The 20424-nt window shown below is 48.6% G+C and overlaps 1 long non-coding RNA gene across 1 annotated transcript; it reads right to left on the minus strand.

Moving 5' to 3' along the window:
- Positions 1-8664: 8664 nt before the first annotated feature.
- Positions 8665-10211, minus strand: LOC129145742 (uncharacterized). Its single transcript, XR_008551738.1, has 3 exons — positions 10195-10211; positions 8799-8980; positions 8665-8723 (listed from the first exon to the last, which is right to left on the minus strand). It is a non-coding gene; the product is annotated as an uncharacterized LOC129145742 (long non-coding RNA).
- Between the last annotated feature and the right edge of the window lie 10213 nt (positions 10212-20424).

Here is a 20424-nt window from a genome sequence, read left to right on the forward strand (position 1 = left end):
ATCAAATGTTTATAAGCAGACCCTTGAAATTTTTCTGGATTTCCATAGAGCAGAGTACATTCTGCTCCTGTGTCTACCAGAGCTAAAACCCTTTGCACATTAGTCGGGGACCAGAGGATGGCAAGCTCCACATGTGGCCTCCGGTCCCTGCCCATCCCCTGAGGACAGGTTCCTTGGCCCTCAACCTATTCGAAAGTGATCAGGCCATCGCCCAAGGATGGGGTCGGCAGCAGGTGGTCTTCTAGGTGGAGGGCTCGTGCCTGAGGCCTGCAGTCCTTCTCACTAGTGTGAGCCTCTGGTCTTCTTGAAGCTGTTTCTGTAATTCTAACAAATATGCACTGGGCTTCGCATGTATTTTAGTGTGATCTACACCTGCTCTCACTAAATCTGTCCACATTTGATTACGGGTAACTTTAACAGGTTGTGTGATGCCAAGAAACTTCCTTGCCCTCCTCGGCATTCCTCTTGATTGTTCAACAATTATGCATATTCCTTTCTGAGTTTGAGAGTGCTGGCTCTTGACTTCAACCAAGCTAGCTATCATTGTTGTGACATTGTGCATTTGACGTTCCACATAGTGTGCAAGAACTGCCATGAGGGAATCCAAATGAGGACAACAGGGCACTTGTTAATACCAAATCTCTCATCCCTTCTGTGAAATGCTCACCATTGGGACCACGAGTATTCACATTGAACAGGGCCTGCCACATCCCCAATACCCAAAGTACATGTACCAGCTCGACATACGTCTGCCATCTGCTCACTGTCTCTGGCACATCTCTTGCATCATCCCATACTGTTCGTATGGCAGCCATTATCCTTTCCAGCAGGATATGATTGCCTTGGCCATACCACCAGCTGTTCTGCAGCCTCTGTCTCAAGGATGGGTGTAATTCCCTGAGGCCAGTCTCTCCATCTCTTGTGCCATACAAATAATCCATTCCACCCCCACGTCCCTCAAATGTAGCAGCCAGGATGCCAACGGTTGCCCTGCTTTCTGGCAGAATTGTTGCCCAAGTCCACCAGTTCCACCTGGGTGTATGGTCGGTATGCAGTAAATTCTGTCATTTTTGCTGTTCCAGCAGCCTCAACCCTGGGGTCTCGGGCTGCTTTCGCTTCATTTTCTGAGACAACACCTGGCGAGCCGGAACATGGAGCCAGCCTTCTCCTCCTCTCCAGAGGAGTCTGGAAACTCTGAGGTGGTAGCTTGGTTTGCCACTACTGGATGATACTCGGACACAGGGCCAGACTCCCTCTCCTCCTCTCCTGAGAAGGAGTCTGGCGTCTTCATAACAGTGGGTTGGTTTCTCTGAACTTCTTACCCAAGAATCACCAAACACTGTTACAGATTTTGCCTCTTGTCCGGAGCCGCCTGGAGCATGCGCCATGTTGCACATGTGCTCGATGAATTAGGTTTTTCTCCTTCGGAGAGACTCCTGCGTTCTCCTGTAAATCACGCGAGACTGAGAGGCATGATGGGAGGAGCTACAGGGATATAAGGAAGGAACAGCAGGAGGCGGGAGGAGGAATCACAAGGAATCACGAGGAATCACGAGGAGTCTGTAAGGAGATACGGCAAGGGTTACTGCGAGAGGAGCAGAGAGAAGGCCAGGGAAGTAAGAAAGTCAGGAAAAAGAAAGACATGTAAAAGTAGGAAAAGGATAAAGGAAAAATAAAGAAGCAAACGCTAGCATCAAGTTGTCAAGCCCCTCATTTCAATCCTCAGCCCTTCTCTTCCCGTGCCTCCGAATCCCGCGGGTCGGGACAGCCTCTAATCCTGCAGTTGCTGGATTCTGGATCACTCTTTGTGCCTAGACTCTTATAGAGCTGTGAGAACCACCCACATACAGCCCCTGCTGCCTCACAAGCACTATATTATCTAAGGTCTCTTCTATTTCGTGTATGGCCTGCACCAACTGCAATAGGGATTCATCAACTTCTGGCCATTCCTGGGGAGTTGCCCGCTAGGATAGGAGACTGGTCCTGAGTACCATCAACTTGTGGCCACCCACCCCTTCATCCCTGCCCAGATTTCCAAGGATTAATTTACCCGTTTAAATTCAAGCATCCTGCTTTCTACCCAAATGAAAGGCAAAACCCAACATGGGTAGATTCATCAACGTCTGAAGCAGTTGGGTTGTTTTCCTAGCTGTTGTCATCACCTTCCTATATTCTGCCATAATCCACAGCACTCTACCCACTCCTGATATTCCAAAAATAGTCGCCAACCCCAAAACTTGCCCAAGAAATACACAGCACAAACCACACAGTGGCCAGCCAAAGGCGCACCCAGGGCCCACTGCCATCCCCAGAACCAAAAAAATGAAACCCATGGCCCCCCAGTGGTACAGCCAGAACCAGCCTTCTCTCCTGTAGCCTGACCAGCACCACCAGCCCGCCGGTGTTTGGTCGCCCGCCTGCAGTACCCACGGGAGTCCCCGGTACACGGGTCGGCCCCAGCAGGGCCATGGGGGCTGGCGTCCGCTGGCTGGGGGCAGGTCGTGCCCTGGGCCAGGAGACCCCATGCCGGCGAGGAGGGGGCCGCTTGTAGGTGCAGCGGCCAGTGTCAATTCAGGCCCTGTGGGGCCGCTGGCCGGGTTGGGGACGTGGGCCTGCCGGCGCCTGGGCTGTCAGAGGCCGAGTACTGAGGCGGGCCATGCCAGCCTGTGGAGGCTGGGTGGGCGCTGAGCTGCCCACCAGCTTCAAGGCCTGGGGTGCTGGACTGTGCCGGCCACCCGCCCCGGGCTGGCCCTGTGTGTGTGTGCATGTGCGCACCTGTGTTGTGTGTGCATGTGAGTATTTGTGTGTGCCCGCAGGCAAGTACGTGTATGCGTGCATATTGGGCGTGCTGGGGCCCCGCGCAGACGACCAGGAGCCCTGGAGTGGGGCCGGTGGTCACCTGGGGATCTAGCTGGCGCTGCCGAGGCTGCGGCCTGCTTTGCAACCCAACACTCAACCTCTGCGCCGCTGGGGAGGCCCTGACTCTTCACTTCTTGACAATGGCCTGTAATGATTAACATTTTTTTTTTTTTGATGAAATCCAACATATCTAATTTTTTTTTGTACTTGTATTTTTGGTATTACATCTAAGTGTCCATTGACAAGCTCAAGATCATGCACATTGACCCTGTGTTTCCAAGTTTTATTGTTTTAACTGTTTTATTTAGATTATTGATCAATGTCTGTTTCAGTTCTGTTTATGGTATTTAATAAGGTCCCAGTAACATCCTTGTGTACGTGAAGATCCAGTTTTCAAAAAAACATTTATTGAAGTGAACTTTCCAGTTTGCTAGACTTACTACACTTGTCAATCAACTGGTTATATTTATGGATTATTTCTGGACTCCCAATTCTATTCTGTCAGTCTGTACGTTATTTGCATGTTAGTACCACATTGTTTTCATTACAGTACCTCTTTGTAAGTTTTGAAATCTGGAAATCTCAGTCCTGCAACTTTTTCTTCTTTTTCGAGATTGCTTTGGATGTCCTGGGCTCTTTGAAATTTCAAGTGAATTTGAGGGTTGGCTCTTCGTTTTCTGAAAAAGAAAAAAGGAAATTTCAATTTCAATAGAAATTGTGTTGAATCAGTAGATTGCTAGGTGATTGACATTTTAACAATATTAATCCTTCACATCAACTAAGGATCTCTTTCTATTAAATTAGGCTTTCTTTAGTTTCTTTCACCAGTGTTTATAATTTTCAGTGTTCACATCTTTTACTCTTGGTCAAATATACTCCTAAGTATTTTTTTCTTATAGGTTGTATTTAAATAGAATTGCTCTCTTAATTTCCTTTTGCAATTCCTTTTTGCACATAAATAGAAACACAGCTGATTTTTGTAAGTTGTTCTTGTATCTTGTAGCTTTGTTGAATTTTTTTGTAATTAGTAGTTTTCTTGTGGATGTGTTGGAATTTTCATATCTGTGATTATGTACTCTGTGAAACAGGATACTTTACATTTCTTCCTTTCCAGCTTGGACTCTTTTTATTCTATTCCTTGACTAATTATTGTTTGTTTTGTGTGCGTGTTTGTTGGTTGGTTTTTTAGCTTTTCAGCTCCCGAATTTGTTTTGTTCCTCCTGAGTTTTCTATGCATATTATTATAGCATTCATATATTGTGTTCCCTGTCAGTGTTCTCCTTTAGTATTCTGAGCATATTTAAGATAGTGTTTCTCATAATATTTGTCTAGTATGCCTTCCTCCTTTCTATATTGCAAAAATACTTCCTGGGTTGGAGCAGGCACAAAGAGGAAAAGGACCAGGAAATTTCTGTTGGCACAGGTGCTGAGTATAGTCCTAATACTTGCCTTGCTTGGACTTGAATATACGTAACTGATTTTCCTGCTAGTGCTTTTGTAGATTCTTTGACATCTCACCCTCCCTCTCATGTTATCAGTATGACTATCTTGTGTTTCTTTAGCTCAGGGATGCAACACATTTGAACATCCGTATTTTTTGGCTTGGAATGAAATCATCTGGACAACAGTAAGACCTTCCCAAGAGAGTATGGCCAAATTGAACATGATTCTATGGCAAGTAGTGGTATATTGAGTTTGTAGACTATTTCAAATTTGGCATTTTAGAAATGACAAAACTTATCATGCCAACTATTATATAAATCTGATAAAATCTGAGATTTCTGATAAAATCTTGAGATTTCAAAGATGATTTTATGAGAGGTTGTCTGGTAGATATTACTTTTCAAAATTGGGAACGAGTCCAGAATTTTCACTCAGTTCATTCATCAAACATTTAGTATAATTTTACATTATATGCCAGGAACTAGACACCAGGGATCTTTGTGCTCTCTTTGGGGAAGATTAGACAGTGAGCAAATAAACTAGTAAAATATATATGAATATAAAGCAGAATTTATTTATCATATATATGTAAGGATGGCAAATTCTGTGCAGAAAATGTGAAGAGGTATAGGGAAGACTGGAAGGCAGTGCACAGGACAAAGGCAGGCCTCCTTAGGAAGGCATTATTTGAGTAAAGACCGAAGGAAGTGAAGGAACCAATTGGATATATGGCAAAAGTGCTTTCCCAGATTAAAAAAAATTCTTTAATTTTCCCCCTATTCCTTCTGTAATCAAATCTATTGTATCTGGCATTAGCTGCAAGTGTAAGAAGGTGAAAGAACTGTTCAGTGTCTGCTAAGTACCAAGCATTCTATTAACTTTCATTTCCATATGAGATTTGGGACTTTCAATAAGATTTTCAACTTAGTGAAGGAAATAAAGCACATGTACACGATTCCTCTAGTTGTGTAGTTTTTAAGAACAGAAATAGCTGGTTTGAAATTGCACCACCATAAGTTTTTATGCACCGGATCTATAGAGTCTACAATTCCCTTTCAAGAGGTACAGATGTAGGAAGGGAATTCTTCATTAAAGGAGGGTAAATCAGGAAATTCGTACCTGGTCACACTTAAATGGTTTACTTGCGTTTACAAAGTGTGTTCACAAACGATCTCACTTTCTCTTCATAGCAATCCAAGAAGCTGGTATTATTCTAAGACATATGATGGCCTCCTTTTCTGAGCCGAGCTAACAGGTTCAGAAGGCGAGATAAATTAGCTGACCATGTGGTAGAGTTGGGACCTACTTTTACCTTAATTTGCCTTTCCGCACAGTGCTTCCCCACGCCGTATGGCTGTTATGAGCAGCAACTAAACCAAAAAAGCGTTACACTCCCCTGGCTCAGGCCCTTCCCTTCGCCAACTGCACAACCAAGTCCGATGGAAGACAGGGCCGGAAGGAGGAAGTGCGCAGGTGGGTGACGTCACACACTTCCGCCCTCTAGGTCTGGGCTTGCGCGCGAGAGGACTAACCTCTCCGGGAAACCGCCTGGAACTCTGGTTTGGCGCAGACGCAGAGCAACCTCCAGGCGGAACTGGGGCGTCGCCGGCTCCAGGGACTGACACACCCGGTGTGAAAAGGTGGTGGCACGCGGAGCGGTGCGCATGCGCGGGCAGTTCTCGGGGTGAAGGGTTGAGAGCCGGACTGGGCGGCCAGCTGGGCTGGAGCGGAGCAGCGTCAGGATGGATGAGGACGTGCTGCCCGCCCTGAAGGTCCTCATCATTGGCGAGAGCAGCGTCGGCAAGTCCAGGTGAGGCGGCCCCGCGGTCGTGACGGGGCCAGCGGACGGGGCCGCCGTGGCAGCGTCTCCCGGGCCGGCCGGGAACCGTCAACGGCGCGCCCCGAGTGGCCGCGCGGGGTCCCCGCTTGTGCGCCGCGGGCCCCTCCGCCTCGCGGCCCGGCGGCCCCGGCTCCCGCGGCCTCGCTGCCCGCCCTGCCCGCCCCGCCCCGCCCCGCCCGCGGCCCCCGCTGGCCCGCGCCGGCCAGGGTGACGGGTCTTGCTCCCCCTGTCGTGGCGAGAGCGCCCCGCGGCTGCCGCCCGCCGCGCGAGGCCTGGGCGCCGGGGCCGCGCTGGTCCCGAGGCTCGCCTGGGCGAGGCCGCGGCCCCGGGCTCAGGCCGCTCGTGCCCCTGCGAGCTGGACTCGGGACTTTATCACTTCGGGATTCAGGTTGGACTTTCTCTAACGACGTGACGCGCAGGGAAGTCTCGTGAGGCCGCAGGTCGCCTTCCTGGCCGCGCTGCAACGCCCGCCCCGGCTGCTGCTGTCGTGTTTCATGAGTCAGACCTGAAAGATCTCTTTGGCCTTCCAGCTGCTTGACTCACTCCCTGTGCTCTGAGATAGTTTTGCTGAAGCTGTGAGCCACCTTGACAAATGATGGTTCCATTCTGCCGCAGCACAGAAGATAACAGAGTGTTGTGTTTTCTTTCTTGGCGCGAGGGGAGTGATACTGACAATAGTTAGACTTGAGTGTGTGGCGTAGACATGGAGCTCGCGGTGTAGGAAGAGCGTCCTGATTTCGTCCAGGTCTGTGGAGCAGTTCCCCGGGTGAATTTATCCTCACAATTTTTCCTGTTTTCGCTCCTGATACACGTACATTTCAGGTCACTTTCTTAATCACTTCCTAGTTAAGGATTTTTAGAGACTTAAGGATTTGAAATTTTATTCTCTAATATGTTCTGAAGTTTTATATATTTTTAAGCATGGTAATATATTTTCATATTTTTTCTCATTTAATGTCCTCTGCACCGGAGTGAAGGATTTGTGTTCAACAAGGTTTGCAGTCCTGGAACACTGGGTTAGGGAAAGTATAGGGTGTGGGGGAGCGGAGGAGGGTGGGAGGGAGAGAGAAGGGCTAGAGAGGATGATCAACGTTCGTTTTGACGGTTTAAAAGGTTTTTACTGGCATTATCTCAATAAGAACTCCATAGCTTGTGACCTTCTTTGTTTCTTGAGATGTGACTCTCATTTAGGTTAAGGCATATCATATTGCTATATCTGAGGTCAAGATGAAATCATTTCGTGATTCAAGCCAATAAATGGCAGGGCACTTTTTCTCAATGTATTGGGTGGATCACTGCCTAGGAAGGCTCTTTGAGAGGACTTTTGAAGATAAACTCGAAGTACAGTGTTAATTTCATTGAGGTTCTTCCACCACACCACAGTCTTTTAAGTAATTTCTTGTTCTTCGTTCCCCTCCCGCAAAGGTATGTGGATCTAATCTGTTCCAAACTTTTCCTCCATACTTAGTAGTGGTTGTCAGATGCACCCTGCAGTAGTTGAACACCTTTAATACCTCTTTCAAGAAGGATGGCATTTGTGAGAAAGTGTCTCATTTTTCTAGCTAAACATTATTTATGATATGCTATGGAAAATAAATTTGATACTTATCTTTCTGTATAAGAGGAGAATAAATAATTCCACTAAAATAGAAATATATGCTTTTTAAAGTGAGTTAGTATAAAAACATAGATCATGGGTATAATCTGAAAGGGTTCTAGCCAGTAGTTGGTTAGTGTTTTTGCAGAAACCCAGTGAGGCAATGAGATATCACTTGTGTTGTTGAGAAATCATTGCACAAGAGTCTTTAATTCAAATTTGTGGGTTATTTTTCAAGTTAATTTCAGACTGTTGGAGAATAAACTACGTGTGAGATCAGGATTTTGAAATTAATGCTTCCATTTATGTGACCTTATGTGAACACTGAAGGCCTTCATTTTTCACTTTGACAAATGAGGGTAGAACAGAAATCTCTCAAACCCTATCTGATGTTAAATATGTCAAATTATTTGCTTCTGTGGCTAGGCATAGTGAACTAAAGTAGCGAAGTGTTTCAGAAGGGGTTAGAGAAACCTATTATCCAAATTGCTTTCCCTCCAATGCCCTTTTTATCCCCTTTCTTTTTGGCCCATTTTATACCAGGGATCTAATTGGTGCTGCAGAGGCTGTGGGCAGCTTCGCAGCCCAGCACTCAACTGCTGTGCCACCAGGGGAGGCCCTGCTTTTTAAGTTATTTTATGTTCCAGAAGTGATAGGACCTTCACTTTAACAGCACAAATAATGTAGGAAATGGATGGTATTTCTTGTTCAGACATCAGAAAAATCCATAATATTTTGCCTCCTTATTGACTCTCGGGCTCCTAGCTTAGATGCTCGCTCACACAGAATTTCCATCAGAGAAGATGAAAGATGCAGGTGCAATTTTTTAGGGAACATTATCTGGTAGCCCATCTCAGAGAATAAAATATGTGTGAAGAAGAAATAATTCAGTAAAAAGAAGAAAAACAGAAAATAAAACCTTGACGTATTAGTAAATTCAGGAATCTAGTTTGCAATCTCTCTCCCTCTCCAACGCTCTCCATCCTATGAGAGAGAGAAAGAGAGAGAATGGCTGTCACCGCTACTGGTAACATCTCTTTAAAAATTGTGCGTACTTACTAAGAACGTCTTGCATTCATGCAAATATCTGTTTCTTCAATAAATGACAAAAAATAAATCTTTACAGCTTCATCATTGCCTTCAGTTGATTCTTGGTTCAAGATTTAGTTGGCTTTAGGATTTTATGGTTGAATTGTGCATTAGTTTAACATCTCAATTATAGTTGTTTTTATTGTTGTTGTCTTGGAGAGAGAAAAAATAGAAATATATTAAATATATTAAATATACTAAATTCATTTCCATTCAGGATTGGAAACAATCTAAATGAAAACCCCAGGAAACTGTCCAATATATCTCACATATACATAAAACATTAGTGTTCAATGAAGAAAGTGGAATATAAAATTCTAGATATTGGTATTCCAGTTTGGATAGAAAATATTAATGCAATAATCTAGTGTGAATGTAGAATAGAGTGGAAAAATTACTTGGTATTAAGTGGAATACTATACAGCAGTGAAAACATGAGGCTGTAGCACAGCCAATCCTGTGGATCATCTTGCCCACATATTGTTGCGAGAAAGAGTCTAGATAGAAAATGAACATAATAAAATTTATTTATATTTTAAATACCAGACAAAATGAAAATCATGTTTTAATTATACATTTAATAATACAGAATTATATGAGAACTTGTCATGAAAAGCAAGGGAAATAGTTACTGCAAAGGTCGCATCTTGGTGCGCACTCAGAGACGATGATGATATGTGATTTTATGTTTCTCCATCTAGTGAATGGGAGTTCATTTGGTGATTCTTAAACTCTACATTTATACAACCTGCCCTTATACAAGGGTGTTGTAGTTCACAATTCAAAATACTGGAAATCAGAAGGAAGAAAGTAAGCTAACTCATGAAAAATATTTCTCTTTTGATGAAAAATCATAGTTGGCCATTGGTCATTTTATTTCATTCGACTGTTCAAATTTTCTATAATGCATGCAGCCCTCTCTTATGATCAGAACCGGTTGACTAAAACTAATGAAAACATCATCATTGCACTTACATCCCTGATCCTTGGCAGGTGAAAAGGAACTGCTAAAATTATTTTTCAAATTAATAATACCTTGATGGCCAAAGAAAAACTAATATTAAGGATGAAATTGTGGCCTTCCTGCTAGTCAGGCAGGGTGGGCACAGCAGCTTCATTTGGAGTGGATGTCAAATACACCTCATTGATTTTAGTGAGGGGGTTTGGGTTTCTGGCCTAAACCTAGGCTCCTGCTCATTTGCAAATCCAAATAAATATATTTTGTCTTCAAAAAAGTAATTATAAATGTACTCTGTTTAACCCATAAGGTTTATATTGCTTTGATAAAAAAGTGAAAGTAAGACATTAAATCAAAGCCCAGACCCTTCCAGCTTTCATATACAAGAGTTCTGAAAATTGTACATACCTATGGAAAGAAAAAGGAAAATGATGAATGGAGCCATGATGTCTCATAAAACAAAATTTCAAATAACTGAAAGATCCTTCCTCTACCTAGTTACCAAGAAACAAACAACGAAAAAAGAATAGGGTGGAATAGAATGAAATTCCTGTGTTCCAAATAAACTCACCCCATGTTGACATCCTGTGGCAGACCAGCCTCGGCAAAATGTCCTTTCAGGGCGCAGTGGTTGAGCTCTGGGTTGCGAAGCTGCCCGCAGCCTCTGCAGCAACGGTTCGATCTCCAGCTGCTCCCAGGCCACTGGAGAGGGTCGCATATGGCGCGCAGAGCTCTCCTGCCGACCACTGCTCCCCTCAGCAGTGTACTTCGGTCCTTCTGCCTGTTCTGCTCCCCGCTCTGGCTCAGTGAATTTCTCACCCTCTCATGCTTCTGACTGTACCCAGTGCTTGTATAAATAAATAAATAAATAAATAAATAAATAAATAAATAGATAAATAGATAAATAAATAAATAAATCTTTAAAAAAAAAAAAAAAAAACAAAACTCTGAGAATAACCAGAGCCTTTTCAAGGAAACTTGAGAATGACAACAATGTCTAAAGCCCCTTTTTTAAAAAAGGAATTTTATCTTTAGCTGAAAACATTTCACTCTAAATGAACTGATATCAGCCGTCAATGAAAGAACATCACAAATACAATGCAGACGCCTGTTGCAATGTCCATCGAGACCCTTTATTATTTTTTACAATTGGTGACTTTCAAGGTAGCAAGGATGACAACCAATGTTCTAATCTAAAGCTCAACCCATTTGAGCAATTTTGAAATGGAATTGCACACAGACCACAAAAAATTGATATCCTAACCAACATTTCCACCAAAGATTGTAAGAACACTTTCTTCCCCACTTATCTTAGAATTTTTAGATAGCCATGATCTTTGGAGAAGACAGAGGCTATTTACCTCTATTTTACTTTGAATTTCCACACTGCCATGATGCAGCGGGACTGTCGGGTGGGTGATGCCAACATGAGTGAGTCCCATCCTCCCAATAGGAGCACCCTAAGAATTGGAGAGGAGTCCCAGCCCGGGCCTGTGGGCAGAGATTGGGGAAGGGGATGAACCTGGTCCAACAGGATCCAGTGGGGCAGCACCCTCTTTGCTTTCATCTGGGGAGAAAGTGAGACCCCAGAGGGAAGGCAAAGTGAGGAGTATCTCCCTATGGGCGGCCTATGGCAGCGTTGGGGAGTACCGTTCAGGGGAACTCGGGGGAGAGAGGGCTGGATGTGGAAAACTGTCAGGCTTTGGCGGGTTGCTTGATGGGCATGGAGGAGCACAGAGGTCCGGCTTCATTCATTCCTGAGCAGCCGAGTGGGTCAGAACCTGCACTGATTGGGGATCCCCAGGAGACCTATGGACACCCTGGAAACTGCCCAACACTGTGAAGTCAATGAAGACGACACACGTAGGTGCTCACAGCTGTCAGGATGGGGTGAAGGTGTCCAGTCCACCCAGGAGGAGGAAATACCAAGCCATCTGGTGTGAGCACAGCCTGCCCACGTGGCCACAGAGCTGCGGGGTAAGGACGTGCAGTGTGGGGAGCAGCCACGCCAGGTAAAGAAGAGTAGGAGTGATGGAGAGAGGGCTGGAAAGAGGTGAAGGTGACTGAGACGGGTGTTTTGAGCAAAGTGTTCTGGGAGGGAGCTCTGTGGGAAGGAAGTGAGGGAACAGGCCCTTCAAGCACACAGAACCTCAGGGGCCAAAGCACTGAGGCTGACAGGCTTTGTCTTTAGCGTACACTGTCAATATGGCCAGCGGAAAACTGACAGACATAAAAGGTAGAAAGAAAAGGAGGCCTAGAAGTGAAGACCTTCTGACTGAAAGAGGCCACCCACAAAAGGCCACCCATGCAGGAGTCGTCCTTGTTCATTTCTGTGAGAGACTGAGCCATCCCAGGAGGGTGAGGGGAGCTGAATCCAGAGGCCAGGGGAGGGGGAGTTGCCAGGGAGACAGGCCTGAAGGGTCTGCAGTGAAGGCCATTCAGGGATCACTCCCGTCTAGGCTGAACTCCATCAGATGCCTGTGAGAGAGCAGGTGGCCACGGCTCTCTCTGGAGCATGCTGATCTAATCAAAGCGCGTATCAGAGTCAATCCCTGATTGTCTTCACTGGGCAACAGGATGGTGGCAGGAAGAAAGGCAGCCGGCATTTCCCAGGAAGACACCGCCAGGGCCGAGGTCGCATCCCTCCAGGGCCATGTTGCTGAGGGTTCCGGTCTCAGGAAGAGGCTGTGTGTGGAGATTCCACCAATAGACCTGCTGCCTCGGGTGTGGCAGACGACCCGGGCTGTGGTAGAAACAGCAGCAATCTTTCATTCCAAGTCTCTGTGTCACTGCACAAAAAAAAAAAAAAAAATAACTTGGAGAAGATGAAAGCAGGAAGGTGGCGGGACACAAAATCAACAACGAAGCTCAGCTGTGTTTCTCTCCCCTGACAGCGACCAGACAGAAAGAGTCTTCAGGGAAACGACCCCACTAACGAGCGTCTAGAACTGCGCTGAGGCCAGAGGAGGGTGGACGATGGCGCCTGTCCCTGCCCTGCCCAGGAAGCCAATGCCCGACTCCGCTTCCGCCACTTGTCCTGCCCCCAGGCGTGGGATGGGGGTGCTGCGCCTCAGGGGCCGAGGCCTGGGCAGGGCGGGCATAGGATCAGGTGGGGCTGGGCAGGCTGGGGCGGGAGGGGGGGGCGGGGGAAGCCGTAGGTCGGGGGGCGGGCCAGGACCGCCCCAGGAAGGCTGGGCCCGACGGGTCAGAGCGCGGCCAGGAGCTTGGAGCCCCACCATCTGGGCCTCAGGAGCCTGGAGCCCAAACCCAGGGAGAGGCGAGGTGGAGGGGGCTCGCTCCTCGCTCAGGGTCAGCGTCAGCAGAGCCAGGGACAGGGTCTCCCGCTCAGGGACGGAGCTGGGACCCTGCGTCGCTTCGTGCGCGACATGCGCCAAGAAAAGCCTCCCGGTTACCTGCCCAGGAGAGGCGCCTGCTCCTGCTACTCTGGGCTCACCAGCCCGGGCCTCTGCCAGGAGCGCCAGGTTCACATCTCGTGCGGTTCCCCAGGGACCCAGGGGCGGGAGCTGGCCCCAGTGCGGCGGGGGGCGGGGGTGCCGGGGACCAGCCTCCGACAAAACATCTTGTCAGGGGTTCCTGAAAGGATGAGACGGCCTAGGCGAAAACGAAAGAACTGAAAACTTAAGGACTGAGGGGAAGGGAATGAGGAGACACCGACACTTGGTGAGGTGTTAGTATCTTCTGCCGAGAGACTCAGCAGGTCTTTATTTATTCATTATTAGTAATAATAATAAGAGAATACATTATCATGTGTAAAGCATAAACAATTAGTATATTATGTTTCCCATAGACTACTGGCCCCTACAGGTCTCAGCTAGACGGCAGCTTTCAAGGTTAACAGATAATAAACCAAACCTAACATTAAAGCTACTTATTTTTTCATTCAGACAATTATTTAAAACAGTGAATAACCGCCAGTGCATCCCTATCAGCTAAAGCCTAAGCATCAAAGGACTATTCTATTCACATGACCTTCAGCCGGAGACCAGCTGCAGTTCAGCTATCAGAACTTTTTCTACCTAGAAATTCCTTAACTCAAATAGCTTCATATTAAAAACTTTCCCAAGAAACTTCAAGAGAAAACAAAATAGAAGGACCTGCTATGATTATTGTATTGTAATGCTTGTCAGGCATATTCAATAAGTTGTCTTCCATTGTCAAGTAGGCCAAATTGTTTAATAATTAGTTTCTAATTTTCCATGCCGTTTATTTGCAATATACTGATGCATATAATATAGTGCCTAATGTACTTTTTGGGAAATTTTTTCTTATTTATGACCAAGAACAGAAAGTGAAGGAATGTTACATCTTCAACCTCACGGTGTGAGGCACAAGGAATCTTCAGCCCCACGGTGTGAGGCCCTTTGGCTTCGGCCCCACGGTGTGAGGCCCTTTGGGCTTCACTGCTTGCCAGTGTCTTATCTGGCTGGGGCATCAAGGCCTCCTGCAGCACGGGGGGCTGCCCCCCATGGGCTCACGTGGCATGGCCAGGCCCACAACCACACCCCCATCATCACCCCTCACACACACACACACACACACTCACGCACACCCCGCCTCGCACACTGAGGGGCGCCCCAGAGCCCAAGTTTGCTCCAAAAAGGGCCCGGGCAGTCTCTGGCTCCTGGAGACACAGTGAGCCGCTGTGCGTGGGGGGCGCCTGGTGTCTGCTCGGCCCCACAGGCCGCTCGGAGGGGGCTGACTCCAGCACGTTCTGTTCGGAGGAAGCTGCGTCCAGCTCTGTGAACAGACAGCGCCGTGGGGGCCCCTGTCCCACGCAGATGTCTCAGATCTCTTCCCTCCATCTGTCTGCCCAGAACGCCCAGTCTCAGGCACAACAGAGCGGGCGCCTCAGCCCCGGCCCCGCCCCTGTCTCAGGAGTCCCCTTCCAGAGGGCCGCCCTGAGCCCATGCTGTTTGCTGTGGCTTTTGTAGGGTGGCCCGTGTCCTGAGGAGGAACCATTTTCTTGATAAATGCATGATAGAGGGGCCTCCCGGGTGGCGCAGGGGTAAAGAGAGCGCCATCAAGCTATCGCCAGCCACTTCATTTTCTGAGACACCACCCGGCGAGCCGGAACATGGAACCAGCCTTCTCCTCCTCTCCAGAGGAGTCTGGAAACTCTGGGGTGGCAGCTTGGTTTGCTACTACTGGATGACACTCGGACAAAGGGCCAGACTCCCTCTCCTCCTCTCCTGAGGAGTCTGGCATCTTCATAACAGTGGGTTGGTTTCTCTGAACTTCTTACCCAAGAATCACCAAACACTGTTGCAGATCTTGCCTGTAATCCTGCAGTTGCTGGATTCTGGATCACTCTTTGCGCCTAGACTCTCACAGAGCTGTGAGAACCACCCGCATACAGCCCCTGCTGCCTCACAGGCACTATATTACCTAAGGTCTCTTCTATTTCTTATATGGCCTGCACCAACTGCAATAGGGTTTCATCAACTTCTGGCCATTCCTGGGGAGGTGCCCACTGGGATAGGAGGCTGGCCCTGAGTACCATGTACTTGTGGCCCCCACCCCTTCATCCCTGCCCAGGTTTCCAAGGATTAATTTACCCGTTTAAATTCAATCATCCTGCTTTCTACCCAAATGAAAGACAAACCCCAACATGGGTAGATTCATCAGTGTTTGAAGCAGTTGGGTTGTTTTCCTAATGTTGTCATCACCTTCCTATATTCTGCCATAATCCACAGCACTCTACACACTCCTGATACTCCAAAATAGTTGCCCAACCCCAAAGCTTGCCTAAGAAATACACAGCACAATCCACTCAGTGGCCAGCCAAAGGCGCACCCAGGGCCCACTGCCATCCCCAGAACCAAAAAAATGAAACCCATGGCCCCCCAGAGGTACAGCCAGAACCAGCCTTCTCTCCTGTAGCCTGACCGGCACCGCCAGCCCGCCAGTGTTTGGGCGCCCGCCCACAGTGCCCACGGGCGTCCCTGGTACCCGGGTCGGCCCCAGCAGGGCCATGGGGGCTGGCGTCCGCTGGCTGGGGGCAGGCCGTGCCCTGGGCCAGGCGACTCCAGGCCGGCGAGGAGGGGGCCGCTTGTAGCTGCGGCGGCCAGCGTCCATTTGGGCCCTTCAGAGCCGCTGGCCGGGTCGGGGACCGGGGCCTGCCGGCGCCTGGGCTGTCAGAGGCCGAGTAGCGAGGCGGGCCATGCCAGCCTGTGGAGGCAGGTTGGGTGCCAAGCTGCCCGCCAGCTCCAAGGCCCAGGGTGTTGGGATGCGCCGGCCGACGGCCCCAAGCTGGACCTGTGTGTGTGTGTGTGCGCGCGTGCGGGACTGTGTTGTGTGTGCGTGTGAGTATTTGTGTGTGCCGGCGGGCAAGTGCGTGTATGCGTGTGTCATGGAAGCGGCGGGGCCCCACGCAACGACCAGGTGTACTCAGGTGGGCCCGGTGGTCAGCTGGGCTGGCAGGCAGGGGCCCAGGCAGGAGGGGCCGGGGCCTGTGGGAATGGGTGGAGCCCGGCACAGGCCAGCAGCACAGGCACTGGGGTTGGGCCGAAGGCCTCCAGCAAAGCGCTGAAGGCCCAGAGACAATGCCCCCGCTGGTTGCAGAGACCGAAGGCAGGAGATAGACGTGTGAGCACACACAGAGGCGATCCCATGACCCTGACGTCGACCATGGGCTAGATGCAGTGAATGCAGCCATCATGGAGGCGGCCTTGCTCCCGGGGAAGCCAAAGGTCCACAGGCCCCGAAGGCAACAAGCCAGCACCCCCTCCCCCTTTCAACAATGTCTTTATGGAAAATCAACATTCAAAATCTATTTCTCCTTTAAGAGACTGTAAAAGAAATTCCCATAAACTCTTGGACAGAGTAGTCTTATAATGTGGAGATTTTATGAAAATTTTTTCTACTTAAATTAAAAAAAAATTACTATTAATTCAAAGTGATTGCAACCATGGGGAAATTCAGGGAAATTTCCTTATAATAAGAACTGTACATCACCCGCCTTTCCAAAGCCCAGTTAAAAGCATGCTCAAAGAGGCTTTTCTTTGACATAGTCATTCCCTTACTAGAGAGAGGTCTGTCCATTTGGCCTTGGTACCGTTGCTATTCCAAGATTTTTGTGTGTTTCATCCACTGTGCACAATTTGTTGGCATGCTGTTTTTCAGAGTAAAATCTTATAATTGTTTTAAATTTCAGAATGATCCATGGTAATTTTTCATTTCTGATTTTAGTCATTTGGATTGCACTGATTTTCTCTATTTATCAAGTCTCTAATTTATGCATGTCCATTGTACTTTTCATTATTTTCTTCTGCTCTGGAATTTTGCAAATGTATCTTGAGACTACAATCACCTCACATTTTAGGATAGCCCCATAAATCAAACTATTTGTCACTATTTGGTCACTCTTTATCTGCAATATTTTTTATTCTTCTGAATATCCACTTTTCTTGATTGTAATCTAACTACTTCAACTTTCATGAGTAGCATTTTATTAGTATTTTGATTTCTTTTCACTTTTATTTTTATTTATTTATTTATGTGTTTGTTTGTTCTGTTTATACAAGCACTGGATATAGTCAGCAGCACGGGAGGGTGAGAGAATTTACCAGAGCCAGAGCGGGGAGCAGAGCAGGCAGAAGGACCGAAGTACTCTGCTGAGGAGAGCTGCGGGCGGCAGGAGAGGTCTGCATGCCATGTGGGACCCTCCTCCGGTGGCCGGGGAGCAGGCGGGGATCGAACCGGCAGCGCGGAGGCCACGGGCAGCTTCGCAACCCAGCGCTCAACGGCTGCGCCACTGGGGAGGCCCTTCTCTTCACTTTTAAAATGAAAAGTGGGGCCTCCTCAGTGGCGCAGAGGGTTGAGCGCCGCACTGTGGAGCTGTCTATGGCCCAGGCCACCAGCGAGGTTCCCACATGTCGCGGCAGACCTCTCCTGTCTTGCCCACTGCTCCCCTCAGAAGTGTATTTCAGTCAGTCTGCCTGTTCCGCTCTCCGCTCTATCTCTGGTGAATCCTCTCACCCGCCTGGCAATCTGGCCTGTACCCCAGTTCTTGTATAAAAATAAACAAATCTAAATAAATAAATAAATGCAATGAAAAGCCCCCAGCAGGTCTTCACTCTGGGCTTCTCGACTTCCTTCTCCCTTTCTGTCCCGGCCTCTGCTTCTCTCCGGGGACATATCAACACCCCCGCCAGGACACAGGAGGGAACACCACGACTGATAACAGTGTAGCAAATGCAGGCCTGACAGGCAGTGAATCCTAAGGGCAGGAGAACAGACCCGCCTGGAAACCATTTCCCCTCCACTAGGCCAGCTGGAAAACCTGTCTCTCCAGCAAATTACCCCCCTCGCCGCCCCCCACCTCATGCTGGCATGCACAGCGAGGTCAAAGATCACAGGAGCAGTGAACTTTGGCACAGCCTCCATGTGGATTCCTCCCGAAGTCGCTGTGGGGGGGGGGCTGGGCACAATATCCAGTTACTGCTTTCTCATTCTCCTGTTGAACAACTGGTTGGTCCATCCGCATATGGGTGTCCATTCCTCCAAGGTTGCACCCCAAGGGGGTTCGAGCAAGGGGAGGCTTCAGGGGCTCAGAGGCCAGAGCAGGAGGACTGGTCGGAGTCAGAGTCTGAGAGCAGAGCAGATCCTGGGGCGGCGTCTGGGCCCCAGCAGCTCCCTGCATCTGCGGGGCAGCCAGAGCAGGTCCTGGTGTCCAGTGAGGGACAGGAGCCTGATATTAGCCGGGCTTCGGGGCCTTCCTCAGACCCACCCTGCCAGCCGACTGAGAGAGGGGATTTACCAGTCCTGGAAGCCCAGGGGCAGCAGCCACCCCCTGGGAGGCCCAGCTGCCACATCAACTGCCTGGAGCAGCCCCTCACCCGGGGATTCCAGAGGATGGGGCTGGCTGTGGGCTCGCACCCCTGGCTCTTCCTGCAGGCTCCCCTGGCGTTGACGGCTGTCCTGGGCACTGGGTGTATTAACCTGCCCAGCGAGACAGAAGAGAGCCTGGAGGAGCAGGACACCCCTTCGGGCAGCCTGGCCAAAGCCGAGCAGCGCTTCGTGCAGGCACATTTCTCCAACAACGAGTTGCACCTCTTCTCCCCGTTGCGGTCCAGCACGGAGGTCAACTTTGCCTCCATCCTGGTGGTCTCCAACACTACCAATCTGCTGGATCAAGTCATCTTCTCAGAAATTAGTCAACTGGGCCGCCCCGGTGGCGCAGTGGTTGAGTGCTGGATTGCGAAGCTGCCCGCAGTCTCTGCGGCGCTGTTTCGATCTCTGGCTGCTCCCCGGCTACCGGGAGGGTCCCACATGGCGCGCAGACCTCTCCTGCCGCCCGCTGCTCCCCTCAGCAGTGTACTTCGGTCCTTCTGCCTGCTCTGCTCCCCGCTCTGGCTCTGGTGAATTCTCTCACCCTCCTGCGCTTCTGGCTGTACCCAGTGCATGTGTAAACAAAACAAACAATCAAATAAATAAATAAAAACATGCCTCTATAAAATAAATAAATAAAATTAAAAAAAAAAAAAGAAATTAGTCAACTGGACAAGGCGGTGCAGATGCGGACCGCGCCCCTGGGAGATGGAATCCAGGCCCTCTACCCTCAGGTGTGTGCCAGGTACCAGAGCACCTGCATGCCCTCCAACCCACTCCTTTTCATCTGGCAGAAGAATAACAACATGGACCTGAAAAGCATCACCTTCCCTATTTACAACACCTCTGCTGCGGCCCTCTACTTGGCCGGCGTCTTGGAGGAACCATCCTAGGTCCTGGCTCGGGGACAAGCCGGATACTCCTGCAAGCCAAGGCCATGTGGCTGCAGTACTAACTGAAGTCCGCGGACCCCCTAGGACAGCGAGCACAGCCAAAAGTGGCTGCTCGAGTTCCTGGACCAAATTCATGCCATTGAAAGCGCCTGGCCTTGAAGAACATCCAGGTGCCTGGGGCTGGGATTAGAGGGAGGAGAAGGTGGAAGGGATAAGACCTGTCCAGGGATGTGTCCACGCCTGGCTACTTGGTGGAGGCCTTGACTTGAAACCGGCTCTGCTCCACTCTTTGATGCTTAAGCCAGCTTTCTTCAAGGGAAACCAAGGGAAGCCGACAGCCTAGATACTGGGTCGCATTCTAGTGAAATACACTCATTCTACACCCAGGGGTGGGAGTGTTCAGGGCAGACATTGATCTTCAGGGTTCCTTTTGGTTTTCTAGTCAGAATGCTCTCACTTCACCTCTGTGCTGTTTCTGGAGCCCCCGAAAACTTGCTTGGTGGCACTTCAAGAAAAAACAAACCTTTAAGCTGATGTTCCCTAGTGTTTTTGATAAACACAACTAGCTCAGACTTCTCAAGTATTTTCTAGCATTCTGCCAGGCACCTCAGAGGATCAGCAAAACTGCTAATACTTTTGTCCAGGCCTGGTGAGAGACACCTGCTGGGAAAAGGCTTTGAATACCAGGCCTTGCTGAATTTATACTTTGTACTTAAATAGCAAAAGATAAAAACCAACTCGTCATTTACAAATAGCCAAAATTTTGACAGTTATTAATGATTACACAGTGTTAGAGAAAATTGAGAATTTGTATACTCAGGAATGTTAAACATTGGCTTATTTTTAAAAATAAAAAAGATATATTTATTTATTTATACAAGCACTGGGCAGAGTC

This window comes from Talpa occidentalis, unplaced genomic scaffold, assembly GCF_014898055.3.
Source record: "Talpa occidentalis isolate TD23 unplaced genomic scaffold, MPIMG_talOcc4v2.1 talOcc4.14, whole genome shotgun sequence".
Classification (NCBI taxonomy): domain Eukaryota; kingdom Metazoa; phylum Chordata; class Mammalia; order Eulipotyphla; family Talpidae; genus Talpa; species Talpa occidentalis.